Source organism: Charadrius vociferus, unplaced genomic scaffold (assembly GCF_000708025.1).
Source record: "Charadrius vociferus isolate BGI_N301 unplaced genomic scaffold, ASM70802v2 scaffold337, whole genome shotgun sequence".
Lineage (NCBI taxonomy): Eukaryota > Metazoa > Chordata > Aves > Charadriiformes > Charadriidae > Charadrius > Charadrius vociferus.
In genome coordinates, this window is record NW_009649049.1 from 81,932 (window position 1) to 96,969 (window position 15,038).

General features: G+C 41.0%; 1 pseudogene; it reads right to left on the reverse strand.

The window, feature by feature from the left end:
* LOC104289064 overlaps nt 1–6,996 on the reverse strand; it is a 36,897-nt pseudogene extending 29,901 nt beyond the window's left edge.
* Nucleotides 6,997–15,038: the final 8,042 nt, after the last annotated feature.

Consider the following 15,038-nt stretch of genomic DNA (forward strand, 5'->3'; position numbering starts at 1 on the left):
AAAAAAAGAACAAAGGAGATGTACTTTAAAGTTTGGCATATGTGTATTTAGTGTAATGACAACCAAACACTGAAAGGAACCCAGGTTCTGCTGAAGCCATCTCTTGGTTGGCATCACAGCAAAAATACAATAGGCAACAAAATGGGTTTTCGCCACAAACTTCATTGGCCCCTAAAGTCTGCAGTCATCTAAGAATACAAACAGAAAGTGTGGAAGGAGAGGATGAATATGAAAGTGGAGAGAGGAGGTAAATAAGGTGAGAAAGTTCAGTTAGCCATCATACACGTGGTCATCAACATCCGCTATGACAACACAAAATTCAGTAAATCACAAATCAGAAATGCTCCAATTTTAGTTGAAAAAGAAGAGGGATCTTTTTAGGTTTTCTCACTTGTTTTTAAAAGAATAATTTTCATGATGGAGAGGTGTTTAAGGATTAGTATTAACACCTTAGGTAATGTGTCAGGCCACCAGGGCAATACGCAGCTTTGGACAAACGTTCCTAGCTTGCTTTGTGGGAACAGAAGTTTTCCTTACCAAATGTGGTTATCTGATTGGTAGAAGTGGAGTAGTACAACAAAGTACACGATTTTGACTACAATCTGTCTCAAAGGCAGCTATCTCCAATTCTTTGTTGAGGATTCCAGGCCTGGGCAACTGGGGCTGTAAAAGTTGTGCCAGTTACATGTGCTTTAGGGATTTTACATCTTCAGAGAACACATCCATCACGTCTATCAGCAGCAGCTAGAGCAACTAGGGTATCAGAAGAAAGATGTGGAAAATGGGCAGAGCTTACTATGGCTACAGCACAAGTGGCTGTCTGGATTCCCTGGCTGTGGTAACAGTTATGGAAGATTTGTCAAAACAACTGAAGTTTATAGAAAGGAAAGGCAGTTCACCATTGTTGTACACAACAGACTGAATGAAAAGGGCAGAACAACAACAACAGGCGGCCAAAGTAAGAAGCTGTTGAGAAAGCTAATGACCAAAAGTTTGAGAAGATTATCTGAAGTGAAAATGGAGGAGTGCTGGTGAAAGATGATGAAATAATTAGGAGATGTTATCTATTTTCTGAAAAACTTCAATTACAATAACAGGAAGAAACTCTCGAGTGAAATAAGAGAAAGCACGTTCACACATGCTGCTACTGTGACAAAAGTCAAAGACTGCTAAAAAGGTCAAAGTATAAGAAATCAGTGAGACATGACAGTACATCAGCTCAAGTGTGTAAAGCATTGGACCATGGGGAAACCATCATGACAAAATTTAGCTTAACCTCCCAAATTTTTTCCATCTCTATGAGGATGAAAGACATGAATGTCATAAAAGGAATTTGCAAAAAATTGCAGTAATTCTCAAGCTATGAAGTTATCCAATGGAATGGCAAGAATTAATTTTTGAGAAAATGCTGGATAATTTAAAGCTGTATTAAATAAAAGTTAACCAATGCCTGAAATAACTACAAAGATTTGCCCATGAGCTCAAGTTTATAACCAGGAATTGTAATGTCCGAATATTTTCAATAAGTTGACTAGTTAAAATGCTAATACTTTTTGCTGTGAGGTACAGAAGCAGCAAACCCAAAAAACAAGAGGGCTGTTAAGTGCTGAACAAATGCATTCTCTTCATCAGGCTACAAGGAGTAGAAGATATTGGCTTCTGGGTGGGTGCATTCCAAAACTAAATAGGAAATTAATTACTGTTGCTTAAAGTCGTATGTAGGGCACAGGATATTTTATAGGGCTGTGTGTTCTGAACACGCGGTGTAAGATCTCAGCATTATCAGAACCCAGGCTGAGCCAGCTCCACGCTGTTATTTTAACCATTGTTGTTAGACAACCCCTTTTTCATCATCAAGGAATAACTCTGTGTCTTCTTACCTCAACCTGTTTTGTTCTTAAAGAACAAACACTCATTGGGTTTGTCCTTTTGTTTCTATATCTTTCTCAAAAGTAGTACTCAAATTGGAGAAATACATTGAAAACTTCAGCAGACATATTTCAGGAGAAATAAAGGAAAGAGTTAAAGGAATTGCATTTAGTATTGGTGTTGTCTTAGCCTTCTCTAATGGCACCAGTCCTTCAGCCAGCCTTTAAAAACACACATTTTTAAAGATTGTCAGAGATGCGTATGAACTACCATGACTTTTTAAGAAGTAGAATGACAGAAACAGAAACAAACATGGTTCCTGCAAGACATGTCAACACCAAGCACTGGTTGTGCACTGGTTCCTGAGAGCTATTACAGCAGACTAGAATAAAGGTTATATGAAGAACACATCACAAGAACCTTATATTTTGCATGCAAATGAAGACAAACTGATAAGAGACTATGGGAGGGCTATATTAGGAAGGAAAAAAAAAAATCCCAAAACAATAGAACGTACCCAGTGTTTCCATGAAGAACAGTAAGATACTACACAGATTAGATAGTGTCAAAGATTATGCAAGGGTTCAAACACCTAATTTCATGTGGAATCATGGTGAGAAAGTGGATGGGGATATTTGGTGTCACTGGAAGACGGCTCAGTGCCAAGAGCAGGAGTTTATTTAAATTTGAAGAGCTTGCCAAGAGAACAATAGGGCAGAGTGCTTATCAGCCACAATGCACGGATTAGAAACGTGAGCGAAAGAGAAGCAAGAATTATTCCTCAGGTCCAGGAGGAGAGCTCTGAGTAAGGGCTCTGTAAGAGAAAAGCCCATGAGCTGTGCATGAAAACACTGTAGCAGGAGGCAGGTATCCCTTGTCACGGAAAATCTCACCATATTGGCCAAGAAATCTGGGTTCTGCGAAACAGCAAGATACAGGCTATGTCAGCCAGAGCACACCCAGCGTACAGTCATGGAACAAAGACCACAGGGAAGAGAACGGAAAAAGAGACTCGAGGAATTAACAACAGAGGAAAGACCTGGCGATGTTAACCTGGGAGATGCACTCGGTAAGTGTGTTTAGTGGCAGAGAACGTGCAGCCAGGCAAGTCATGGCTGAGCTTCCCTCAGCCTGAACCTTGCTCCCTGGGTCTATTCATTATTATTCATTATTAGCAAAATCCCTTCCTGTATGCTGCCCCCAAGAACAATAATTACTTTAAATTTGAAGGAATAATGAGAATATTAGTTTTATCTCCATATTCTCAGCATTTTTACCAGTTAGAAAAGGAGTTTCACAGCACTCAGAACCAGTCTGTACTCTGAACCCCTCTTGCTTTCTCTCAGTTGAACACTTAGATGGCCATATCACCTAAATCAAAGTCCTTTAAAAAAACCCCATCTGTTCTAGAACATATTTGCATCCTCCTTAGGGCATCAAAGAAGGAACAATCTTCAGTGATCATCACCCTGACCACAATTTGAGATGCCAATGCCTTTGAAGACAAGTGCTAACTATTAAGTGAACTATTAGCGATAAAGCAAATCTCTGAGACAAATGAAAAGGAGACATCCTCCTTAGAGAAAGCAGTCAATGAAAAATTACTTCATATAATACTTTCCTGAGGGCTAAATGCCAGACTTGAAAATGACTCCAGAAAACTCAACGAGCAAAATAACACCTTCTAACTGAAGCTCAGGTCCCTGGTGCCATCAATGGAAATCATGCAACTAATCCTCTTTTTCCTCTAGTCACCGTTTCATTGCAATAATACATTGAACAACACTAATAAACTAAAAAGCAAGTGTGTTGCTGCTGGTGATTATCATTTGTGTTACATTAAAAAAATGCATAGTTCAAGCAGTTGGTAATGTAATCAACTATTCATGAGTGACTATTTGTTATAAATAGCCATTTTCAGCACAAAATTTGCATTATTTTTTTTTAAGCCAGGAGCAATTCCTGATACCTAGAACAAAAAATTACTAACATTTGAGAATTTACAGTAGACAGATGGGCAAATCCTCTTGCAGTCCCCTCTAACAAAGATAAATCTGTGCACCCTAAACTTATGCCCGCAATGACAGAGTGACGGTCAGACTGAGCAGCCTGCCTTAAAGGCTCACTGAAGGCTCACTGTTACCCCTGCAAAGTGTAACCTTGCATGACGCACTTCAATCAGAGATACTTTTTTTCAAGAGGGAAGGATGAGAGGGCCCTTGGAAATGTCACGGCTTTTTCTAGTTTTGCAGCAAATCATTAAGGAATGTGCATCTTTTTATGTGTATCACTTACATAAATCAAAAATTGATTAAAATTCTCCTAGTTCTTCTCTGGCTTCTGATTTTGTGTCCAGCAGAATACTTTGGTGAGCCTTCCCACCCTACGTTAGTATTTCTAATCTTGAGCTGAGATTATCCTTCCTAGTTTCTTGCTCTTTACATTACTGTATGTAAGTTTTCAGTGCATTTACAGATGCTGAACCAACAACTATTTTTTTAAGATGATAATTTGCCATGGAAAATACCATTTTTTTTTTTCATTTTTGGAAATAACAAATTATTCTGCATAAAACAATGCACTAAAACATAATATCCAGTGATAAATTTTCTAGATTTACTGTAATTATGGGCTACCTTTCTTACAACCATTTATGTTCTTCCTTTAGGGTGCTTCATCTTTCCTGTATTCATGTGTAAGGTGCTAGATGGCAAGCTGCCAACTTGGTGCTCCCTGAAACAGCTAGAGAGATGCTCTCTTGATGCTCCTATCCATTTGAAAATATGAAGGAGGTTTCACAAGGTGGTTACATTTTCCAGAAAAAAATTTAGCAGTGGGGCATATTTGGCTTTGCACTGTAGGTAGGAAACACAGCTAAATTCCATGCACAGCCCCTGGGCATATTTTTCTAAACCAAATCCAGTAACGATTCAGTTTATCACACAGCTACACAAAGTCATCTCAAACTGGAGCAAGTACTTGAGCAAATATTTGAGCACTAGCATCAAGGAAAGCTTTACACCTGTTTACTTGTTCTGGGACTCAAGATCTGCTATAAGCATGTTATCCTTTGTAACACCTCTCTACTAATGATCATCCTCCTGTCGCAGATGGCAAGCTGTAGCTTGCAAAAATCAAGGGAATTGCTGAAAGCTGCCCAGGAAATCCAACGCCAGTGAGAGGCAGAAATTGGCCAGCTTGCACAAGGCTGTGCCTTTAATGCCAGTTTTCTGCCAAGCTTTATTACAGAGGAGAGAAGACATATTCAAACGCCAGCAGGCAAACAAAGAATGCCTGAGAACGTCTTGGTTGTTAAACACTAGTGGATAGCAAAGAGAGCTTTTGGAAGTTCATTTGATAAGGAGAACTTATCACAAGAACAACAAATTAGAGCTGTGGAAAGGGTCCCATAGCCCCTGTAGGCAGGGGTTTATGGCCATAGGGTTTTTTTTAGTGTTACTTTACATACCTTCAAAAACAGGTGCTGGATTCTAACGATCTTTATATTCATGTAACTACCTTAGTGGTAAAGAGGGGTTGGATACTTTTAGCCATGGATATTCTAAACCAAAAACATGACTTTGGTATAAATACAGTAAATCATTACAAAAATGCTATGGAGATGGGGTCGTTGCACTCCCCACTGCTAGCTTTTCCTGCTTTAGTACATTCCCTTGCTGAGCTTGAGCACACACAGAGCAAATTATGAACACCTAAATGCCGTGTCAGTTTTGGTTATGCTACTTTGCCATTTACACCAAGCTTCACACCCCAGTGATAGTTTGTCACCCTTTTTGTACTCTAATTTCCATCTGTAGAAGCTGCCAGAATGCTACTAACAAGAGATCAGTTTGATAAGGTCGAGGCACACATAAGCAAAACAATGTTTGTAGTTTTCTATTGATTTGGAAGTCTGGCTGCACAAACAAGAAATTAAACACACAGGTTTCCTATGAGCTATAGACATTTCAATCACACGCCATTTAAGATATCATCAAAAGTAAGTCAGCTTTTTGTTTGAAGCCACCCGGTTTTACTTTGAGGCAGCTTGACACAAAGTACAGTCACCTGTGAGCTAATTGAGAGTGGAGACAAAGATCATCACTGATACACCTGCTAGGCGTTTGATGCAAATATATCTCTGTCACAGGCTCTGTCACAAGGTTGCTAGAGTTGTTGTTCTTTTGTTGTGATGAGTTGCACAGTGATCAAAGTGGTCATTTGTTCTGGAAACTCGCATTAATGACCAAAACCCAACGGATTGTCAACAGACATGCTCTGACTTTCCAACACTGGCAACGTTCTCCATTCATGCTGGGATAAAACTCCATTAAAGCCAATAGAGACAGATAGCACTAAAAAAAGGCCAAAGTCAGTCCCATTTTAACAGTAAATTGAGAATATTTTCCCTAAGGAATTTCTCTAAGGTATAAAACCATGAAAATAATACACTTTGCGTAAATAGGTAAAGAAATGGAACAAAAAACCACAATGGAATGCAGTTGTTCACCTAAAGAAAACTTTCCTTCATGAAATGTTCCTATTTCTCAATAAGCATGTGAATTTTTAGTAACCAAATCTGGAAAAAAAATAAATATAGTCCTACCCTTCTCAAAAAAGTATTGGTTTAGTCCCACCTATTTTAAGTTTGCTGAAGCTGGTACCTTAGCATCAACGTCGTGTGTGGCTGCAGAGTGCATCATCCATTTTCTTCCTTTGTTTTCCAAGGGGCTTGATTTGCTGCTTGAATGCTGTTGAGAGAGGGAGAACAAGGGATGAAAAAGCGAGTAAAGACCAATTTTTCTACTTATTTCAAGCCCTCAATGTGGAATTGCAATGTGGAATGGGCAATTCGCACCTTCTCATTGTTTGCAGTGGATAAAATGAACACGCCAGGAAAGTGGCAGCTGTTTCTGTGCTACATGGAAAGGTGTTGAATCCAGGTCCTCATAGCTGCGAATAGCCAAGGAAGGTCAATCTTGTTTTCTTGGAGATTTATGTCCTACAGGTGCAAGTGTACTTGACCTGTTTATAGTCTGGGGACAAATCTGTATCAAATACTCAGAGGCTTCTGCCAGGCTTGTTTTGTTTTCCACTTACCTGAGGGAAAGCAGAGGTTGATGCCATTGAGATCCCTGCTGCATTAAAAGCAGGTGCTGCGAATGACACCTGAGTACTTGGCCCCACAGTTGCCAGTGCCTCCTGGAACATATTTACAGCCTTGAAGAGTGTCAGAAGTTGCTGAACAGGTGTTTTATTACATTGAGTCAGAGCTCCACCCCTCCATGATTTCTGAAACAGGAAAATTTCCCACCCACTTTACTTGTCCAAAGAGCACATCTGTTGTAAGGTACGCACGTTCATATCTGCAGGTCTTGTGACTGAACAGACTGTTCTGAGAGACCATATCATTCACACCTGGGGGCTCATAGAAGAGTAATAATAACAATAACCTGCTTGATAGTCTCAAAGAGATGGCCTATGACAGGTAACCTTACAGTGATAATCTAAAAGTGATGCTGATAATAGCCTAATAGACACATCTACCTATTGTCTCCATGCAAAGACACTGAATTCCATGCACTATTGCCTCCATAATAAAAAATATATGTTTTAAAAAAAGATAGGGATAATCATTAGGAGGAAGACATGTATGCGTGAAGATATTAAGAATTCTTCTGAAGGAATATTTTTCCCTGAAAAGTGCTGTTGCATCGTGATTTGTGTATTTGTGTTTGTTTTTATGGTAGTGTTCTACTTCAAAAGAAGTGAAGGAAGGGAGAAATTTTATAAGTAACATTTCTGTGCTCCCTAAAACACAAATTATCACTCTTCCATTTGAAATGTTTTACTTATTCTGGGCTTTATATTTAATACAGTATGAATCTTAACAAATTTAAATGAGATTCAAACATTTTACCTTGAAAAATCATGAAACTTTTCAACAAAATAAAATAATTTCATGTATTAAGAAATGTTAATTCTTCACTTTTGTTTTCTCCAGTTCAGAACTGTCATTTTCTGATGCAAAAAACATTCAGATTTCTGATCAATTGTATTCAAATCACCAGCTGGCTGGGCTTTACTAGCAAATTATTGGCATTTAATGCACTAATCCTGTATATTTTTTTTATCTAATGAGGAACTGCATGTGTTCAGCACACCTCTAGGAAACTCAGTGATTAAATTTTCTAATACATTATGCAAGCATTATTAGGCACACATACATTTGCATTGAAAGTCCTCCCAAATGATTAAAAGTAGTGCTTATGAAAGGACTTGAGATTAACAGGATGGAAAAGCATGATGCTTCCTATTAGAGACCTGCATAAGTATGAAATCACAGCCACTCTGACTGTGGTAAAGAGTGTTGTACAAGGACCTTGACTGACAGAAACTAGACACAAACCCAATCGCTTCCAGCAGTCTTGTTATATACTTCTCTTATATGCACAGAGGAATCAATATGAAAAGCTGGTGTTACAAGGACAACAAGTTAAGACAGTTTGATCATCTTACCTGCAGTACTCCATTGTTGCAAAAGTTTGATTTCTTAGGTTTAATTAGGCCTACTTTTTCTGATTTTTTTTTTTAAATTAAATAAGCACATTTATTTTATCACATTGTGCAAGGGAAAGGTTTTCTGTGAACTTCTTTTCTCACCTTTGTCATATTGAAACTTCTCGATGGAACCGGAACTGCTTAATTAAAACCAGAATTAGATAAACTACAGCAATAGGCAAAGGATAGTCACAAGCTTCTCCCACACTTCAGCTGGTGCTTTGCTTGGTATGAGCACTTGCACTTCTGTAAATAAAATTCAGAATCTGCCTTTTTTTTTCTGTAAAAATGTTTTTTTATGTAAAAATAGTTTAGAGAAAAGTAACTCTACACACAAAATCACACGCATTTTCTATTTTTTCTGCTACAGGCTATCTGTATCCTTGATTGAAGTGCCTAGGAGAGGTGTGATACCACAACAGAGGAATGAGAATGTTAGCTACAATTTCTTTGTAATTGTGCCCCACAAAGGTTATCAGCTCCAGGTCTCGTTTCTGCAGTGTGTGGAAGCTAATGGGCGTGAAGTTTTTGCATGACAGCCAGTTTTCATTTATGTGTGTCATATTGCACCTTTGGTTTTCAGACAAAAGGAAATGAAGGGGGGGAAAAAGCCTTCAGCATCCCTTAAGGAAGGTGACTAAGAGTTGCTTGTTGCCTAACAACTAACTCTCTTTCCTGACTCAAGCCTTCCTGATACGAAATACCTGTTCTTTAAGCTCAAGTCAGAGACAGCCAAAGGGGCCTTTGACTCAAAGCTGGCACTGATATTGAATTTCCCAAATTAGTTCAAAGTTCAAACTGCTTTTCACTATGAAGCACTATTCCTTTTTAGGCAAATGTGGCCTTTTCACAAGGCACATGCTTAGGATAGGCTCAACCTCACCTAAATTAAGTCATCTAAAAGTTAGACTTCTAGTCGAAGCCAGTTGCCTGTGTTGCCTGTGTACTGAACGGAGGAAAAAGCAAGCATGGCAACTGCAGGTAGTGACTAAGCTCCTCTATATTGGAGTCTTCTGGAGAAGCCTAAATGTCCAGGTCATACTTGACACCTAAGTTCTGAATGGCTGAAGGTAGGTGAGGTGAATCCCACCCTGAGTAATCAGTATATCCTCTTTAATCACTTGTTTCCAAAGTTACTGATGCTGAGGTAAGCTGACATTGAGGAACTGGGTTGTGTTGTTAACACGTGATTCACCGTGTCGCAATGAGAAGCTGCAAAACACCCTTGGGCAAAAGCTGTATTAGCATATAAATGAAAAATCTTCTCATGGATTCATTCAAATAACAAATAAGAGGTTTTGCGATAACCAGGAAGATGCAATGCTGCAAGTACCAGTACAAGTGCAAACTTCCGGCTATATTCCAGTTTGGGATCACCTAAGGCCCCTGTGATCACAAACAGGACAGTTTGCCTTGGGACTGCTGTTCATAAAGCACAGGCTGTGCAGTGATAGCTCATGCCCAGGTGTGTTAAGGGAGAAATATGAAGTTTGGTTTTCTGTGAAACCCCAGGCTGCAATCTGTGGAAGTTCAGCAGCTGCTTCATAAGTGTCTGAGACATGTTTGGCACAAATGGAGAATGTCAGATTGAAGGATGGAGAGGAGAGGACTGCTACAACTACCTGGAGGTAGTGCACTGCTGACCTCTGGGGCAGAGCCCCAGAAGTCAAATGATACATTTAGTGCAGCTCAAGGAGCAGAAAAACGATGCCAGGCCACTGTTAGATGCCCACACCTATGGCTATTTTGGGGTCTGCCTGTCAGCTGGTGAGCTACTGGTGAGATGCAGATCACCCAAAGTTGCTCTGCCTTGAACTGGTTCTCATAAGAGCCTTTTTTTTTTGGTAATAATTTTTTTCTTTTTCCTGATTAGTTTGATGGTTTCTAAGACTATGATCAACAGGATCTAAAACTACAACCAATGAATTAGCAAGGCCAATTTTAACATTAATGCTCAAAGACATGGATTGGATCAAGGTTAATTATTCAAAGATTTATTAAAGTGACAGCTAAGGACAAATAAAAGATCAGCTAGGTTGTGTGTTTTCTTTTGACCTTTCTCAATTGTTTTCAATGATAACCCTCTTCAGCCTCTTTCCCATTCTTTCCAGCTCCTCTGCAGCCTACAGACTCCTTTATGTCTCATCCCTGTATCATGGGCTTTTTCATATCATGACCTAGCATTGTCATCAGCCCCTCCTGCTTCAACACGTCTTCCCCTCAGATTTCCCAGACCACATTTCTGAACACAGGAAGAAGTGAGGGTCCAGCTTCCCTGAAAGCCCTTCTGGTTTACTCCTGATTAGTGTCTTTACTAGAAACAGCCATCTTCTACTCCCCAGGGATACAGGAAGATGCAGTGATGTTTCAGGCATTTTAAAAATAAAAATACATGGTGGCCCATCTGAATAAAAGCAAAAATGTTCAAGTTCATGTCAGAAATCAAGAGATCATAGCAATCTCCATGATAGCAATGCCAAATATCGTTCACAAGAATCAGGCTTTAATATGGCAATGACTGTGTAACTTTGCCTGATCCACATCGTTGCTGCTGGTGACCCATATGACCTTTATTTAAATAAGATAAATGAGAAAGGTATGCATATATTTATCCGTAATTCAAATATGAACACATTAGGACAGAAAAAGTGAAGTGACTTGAGAACATCTGAATAGTAAAGTTAGATCAGCAGAAAAAGGGATGTTTCTGTCCACCAGTAGTATTATTGCTTTTAGGAGGGCTCTGTATGCTCCTCCCCTTGACAATTATGGGGTATAGATATTTGTTGTTACATATATACTAACTGTATCCAACTGAGAGTACTTTAACTCAGAAAATGTTTCAGAAACAGTCCAAAAAGTACTTAATGTCTCAGACAAATACTGACAGTAGCTCAGATTTGCAAGGTTATTTGGTCTGGTCATTCTTAGATAGAATGTAACCTCTCTTCTGATAGATCTGACTTGTAGGAGACCTGTGCAAGTGCGTCTTGCTGTTAGAGAAAACCAGTTTGCATAAAGAGAACCTTAGCAAGACAATAATAGTAATAGAACCAAATGAAAGTGTAGAATGAACAAGCCGGTGCTAATGCATATAAAGAGAGTACTGAAAACCTTCTAGGCTTCCAGCTTCACTGACTCCAGTATGGAACATGGTTCTTCATACTCTTCACCTTCTTCCAACTCTTTCTTATTTCCCTGGAATTAAAGCCCAAAATTTTTAAGTACTTCAAAAATAATTGACATGGGATTAAATTTAAGAAGGTAACTATGGAAAAAACTGGTAACAACAGACAAGGAGAAGGCTGAGGTAGTTGACAAATTTTTGCCTTAGTCTGCAGTCTCTCTTCCCACACCTCTTGAGTGGATGGACCTCAAAGCAGGGGCTGGGGGAGCAAAGACCCTCCCACTGTAACAGAAGGTCAGGTTTGAGACCATCTAAGGAACCTGAACATACATAAGTCTATGGGACCTAACAAGATGCATCCCAGAATCACCAAGCCACTCTCCATGATATCTGAAAAGTCATAGCAGTCAAGTGAAGTCCCTGGTGACTGGGTAAAGGGAAATATTGCACCCATTTTTAAAAAGGGTAGAAAGGAGGAGCTTGGGAACTACTGACCTGTCAGCCTCACCTCTGTACCTGGGAAGACTATCATTGCACAGATCCTCCTAGAAGCTATGCTAAGGCATATGGAGGACAGGCAGGTGATTCAAGACACCCAGCATGGCTTCACCAAGGGCAAGTCCTGCCTGACCAACCTAGCGGCCTTCTGTGATAGAACGACTACATCAGTGGACAAGGGAAGAGCTACAGATGTTATCTAGCTGTACTTCTGTAAGACCTTTGATACAGTCCCCACAACATCCTTCTCTCTAAATTGGAGAGATATGGATTTGATGGATGGACTGCTTGGTGGATGAGGAATTGGTTGGATGGCTGCATCCAGAGGGTAGTGGTCAATGGCTCAATGTCCAGATGGAGATCAGAGCTGAGTGGTGTCCCTCAGGAGTCCATATTGGGACCAGTACCATTCAATATCTTCATTAATGACATAGACAGTGGGATCGAGTGCACCCTCAGCAAGTTTGTGGATGACACCAAGCTGAGCGTGGCGGTTGACATGCTTGAGGGATGGGATGCCATCCAGAGGGACCTGGACAAACTTGAGAAGTGGGTCCATGGGAATCTCATGACGTTCAACAAGGCCAAGTGTAAGGTCCTGCATCTGGGTCTGGGCAATGACCAGAATCAATAGAGCCTGTGGGATGAAGGGTTTGAGAGCAGCCCTGTGGGGAAGGACTTGGGGGTACTGGTGGATGGAAAGCTGGACATCAGCTGGCACTGTGCACTCAGAGCCCAGAAAGCCAACCGTATTCTGGGTTGCATCAAAAGAAGGCGGCCAGCAGGTCAAAGGAAGTGATTCTGCCCCTCTACTCTGTGCTGGTGAGACCTGACCTGGAGTACTGTGTCTGGCTCTGGAGCGCTCATTACAGTAAAGACATGGAACTCTTGGAATGGGTCCAGAGGAGGGCCACAAAAATGATCAGAGGGATAGAACACCTCTCCTATGAGGACAGGCTGAGAGAGCTGGCGTGGTTCAGCCTGGAGAAGAGATGGCTCCAGGGAGACCTTATTGTGACCTTTCAATATATAAAGGGGGCTTACAGGAAAGATGGGACAGACTTTTTAGTAGGACCTGTTGCGATAGGACAGGGGATAATGTTTTTTAACTAAAAGAAGGTAGAGTCAGACTAGATATGAGGAAGACATTTTTTATGGTGAGGGCGGTGAAGCACTGGAACAGGTTGCCCAGAGAGGTGGTAGATGCCCCATCCCTGGAAATATTCAAGGTTGGGTTGGGTGGGGCTCTGAGTGACCTGATCTAGTTGAAGATGACCCTGCTCATTGCAGGGGGCTTGGACTAGATGACCTTTAAAGGTCCTTTCCAACCCAAACCAGTCTATGATTCTGTAAGTGCAATAATTTTTTATTACTGAACTTACATATAAAGTTCTTAAGTCAGTCTTTCTTTTTGTAAGGCATGCCCTGCGTAGGATCCTAGTTCTTACCACCATCACCATAGTCTCCCATCAGACAGGTAAAGACATTGGACTGCTAAAGCAACTTATCCTGAAATAACTGGCTTCTAAACCTTTTCAGCTGCAGTAAGTTAATGGCATCTTCATATCTTAATAAAATCAGGAAGGGCTGGTGGGGTATGCCTTTAAGTTTCCTTTTCTTGTCTGACATGTGGGACATCATATGCTATTGTCACCTTCAAATTTCCAGTATTCACTGCAGTTAGCTCCAGGGGATAAAGTACATTACAAGAACCTAGTCCACACATAAAATTGTTGGTCACCAGAGTGCATTTGTTGACTACAGAGAAAGAAATATGGATTCCCGTGAGGACTGTTATTTGAGAGTCCCGGGCAGGATCAGGGGACCCCAATGCAGGCGACAGGTTTGCCACTGATTATGGCAGTTCCTCAAATCCTTCTCCATTGCTAAGCGGGATCCTTTTTACTTCCTCAGTGTAAAGGTGACTGTGGCACCTTTCTGAGTGCTTTGCCTTTTCAGTCAAGAGCAGCATAACTGGAGTGTTTCAGCAGACATCAGGACACTGCTTTTCTCAATTTGGCAATGGCTCAGCTTTTGGTATGATGAAATCCCTAACTTTTCTGTCATTTTCTATGTTACAGAAGAGGATAAGACAGTGCACTGTGACATCAGAGCCCATATCTGATGCAGTACTACAAGAGAATGAACTCCTTTCCTCCTACTTAACCGAGAGGGACAGAAACAGCCAAGAGATTCTGCCCTAAAAGACATAGCTCCCTTCTCATCCGCTGGCAGCCCCCAGGAGCACCACAACCTGGGGCAGGTGGCTGCCTCCAGTATGAGAGCCCTGGCAAGAAAACACAGGCTATGGGAAAAGGAGATCCTTAGGGAAGGTGTACCTGACCGAGGAAAGGCTGCCAGGCACTGTGGGCATTTCCCGTCCCACTTGCAGGCTGGAAAGGAAGAGGAAGCACAGAGTGAGGTGATGCACTCACTCCAGCTAATCTTGCAGTGCTGAAATTCCAGGTACCTCTTTATTGCGTGAGAAAGGCCAAGCTGTTGCAGAAGCTCTTGCATCCAGTATCTCTCCACATGTGCAGAAGCCATGTTCCCATTGCCATTTGACTTCAAGCCTTGTGACACATTGTGCAATTTGAAGAGGTGTGCACGGCAGCGTATCTTGCCCTATATACAGTGTGTTGTCACTGGGGGGATGGAGTGACAGCCTTTCCAGGGCACCTGGTAGGTCATGTAAGCAGTGCTTAACAAACCCAGGGTCTGCTGGGAGTCACACAGACACCCCACAAACCTGCATTTTGTGCCATCTGAGATGGAGCTATCATCCATCCATGCCTCGTGCCAGCTGCCCATGGGATGTGGTCTCAGTGATGCTACATGCATGACTCCACATGGCTACTAACAAAACAAAGCCATTTCTCAGGCAGTCCCAAAAGGCTTTGCAGTTGCCTGAGGAGCCAAGTCTGGGAGAATTTGGGGCTGGTATGCAGAAGATACCAGCTTTCATTTCACATGCTCCTGCTGA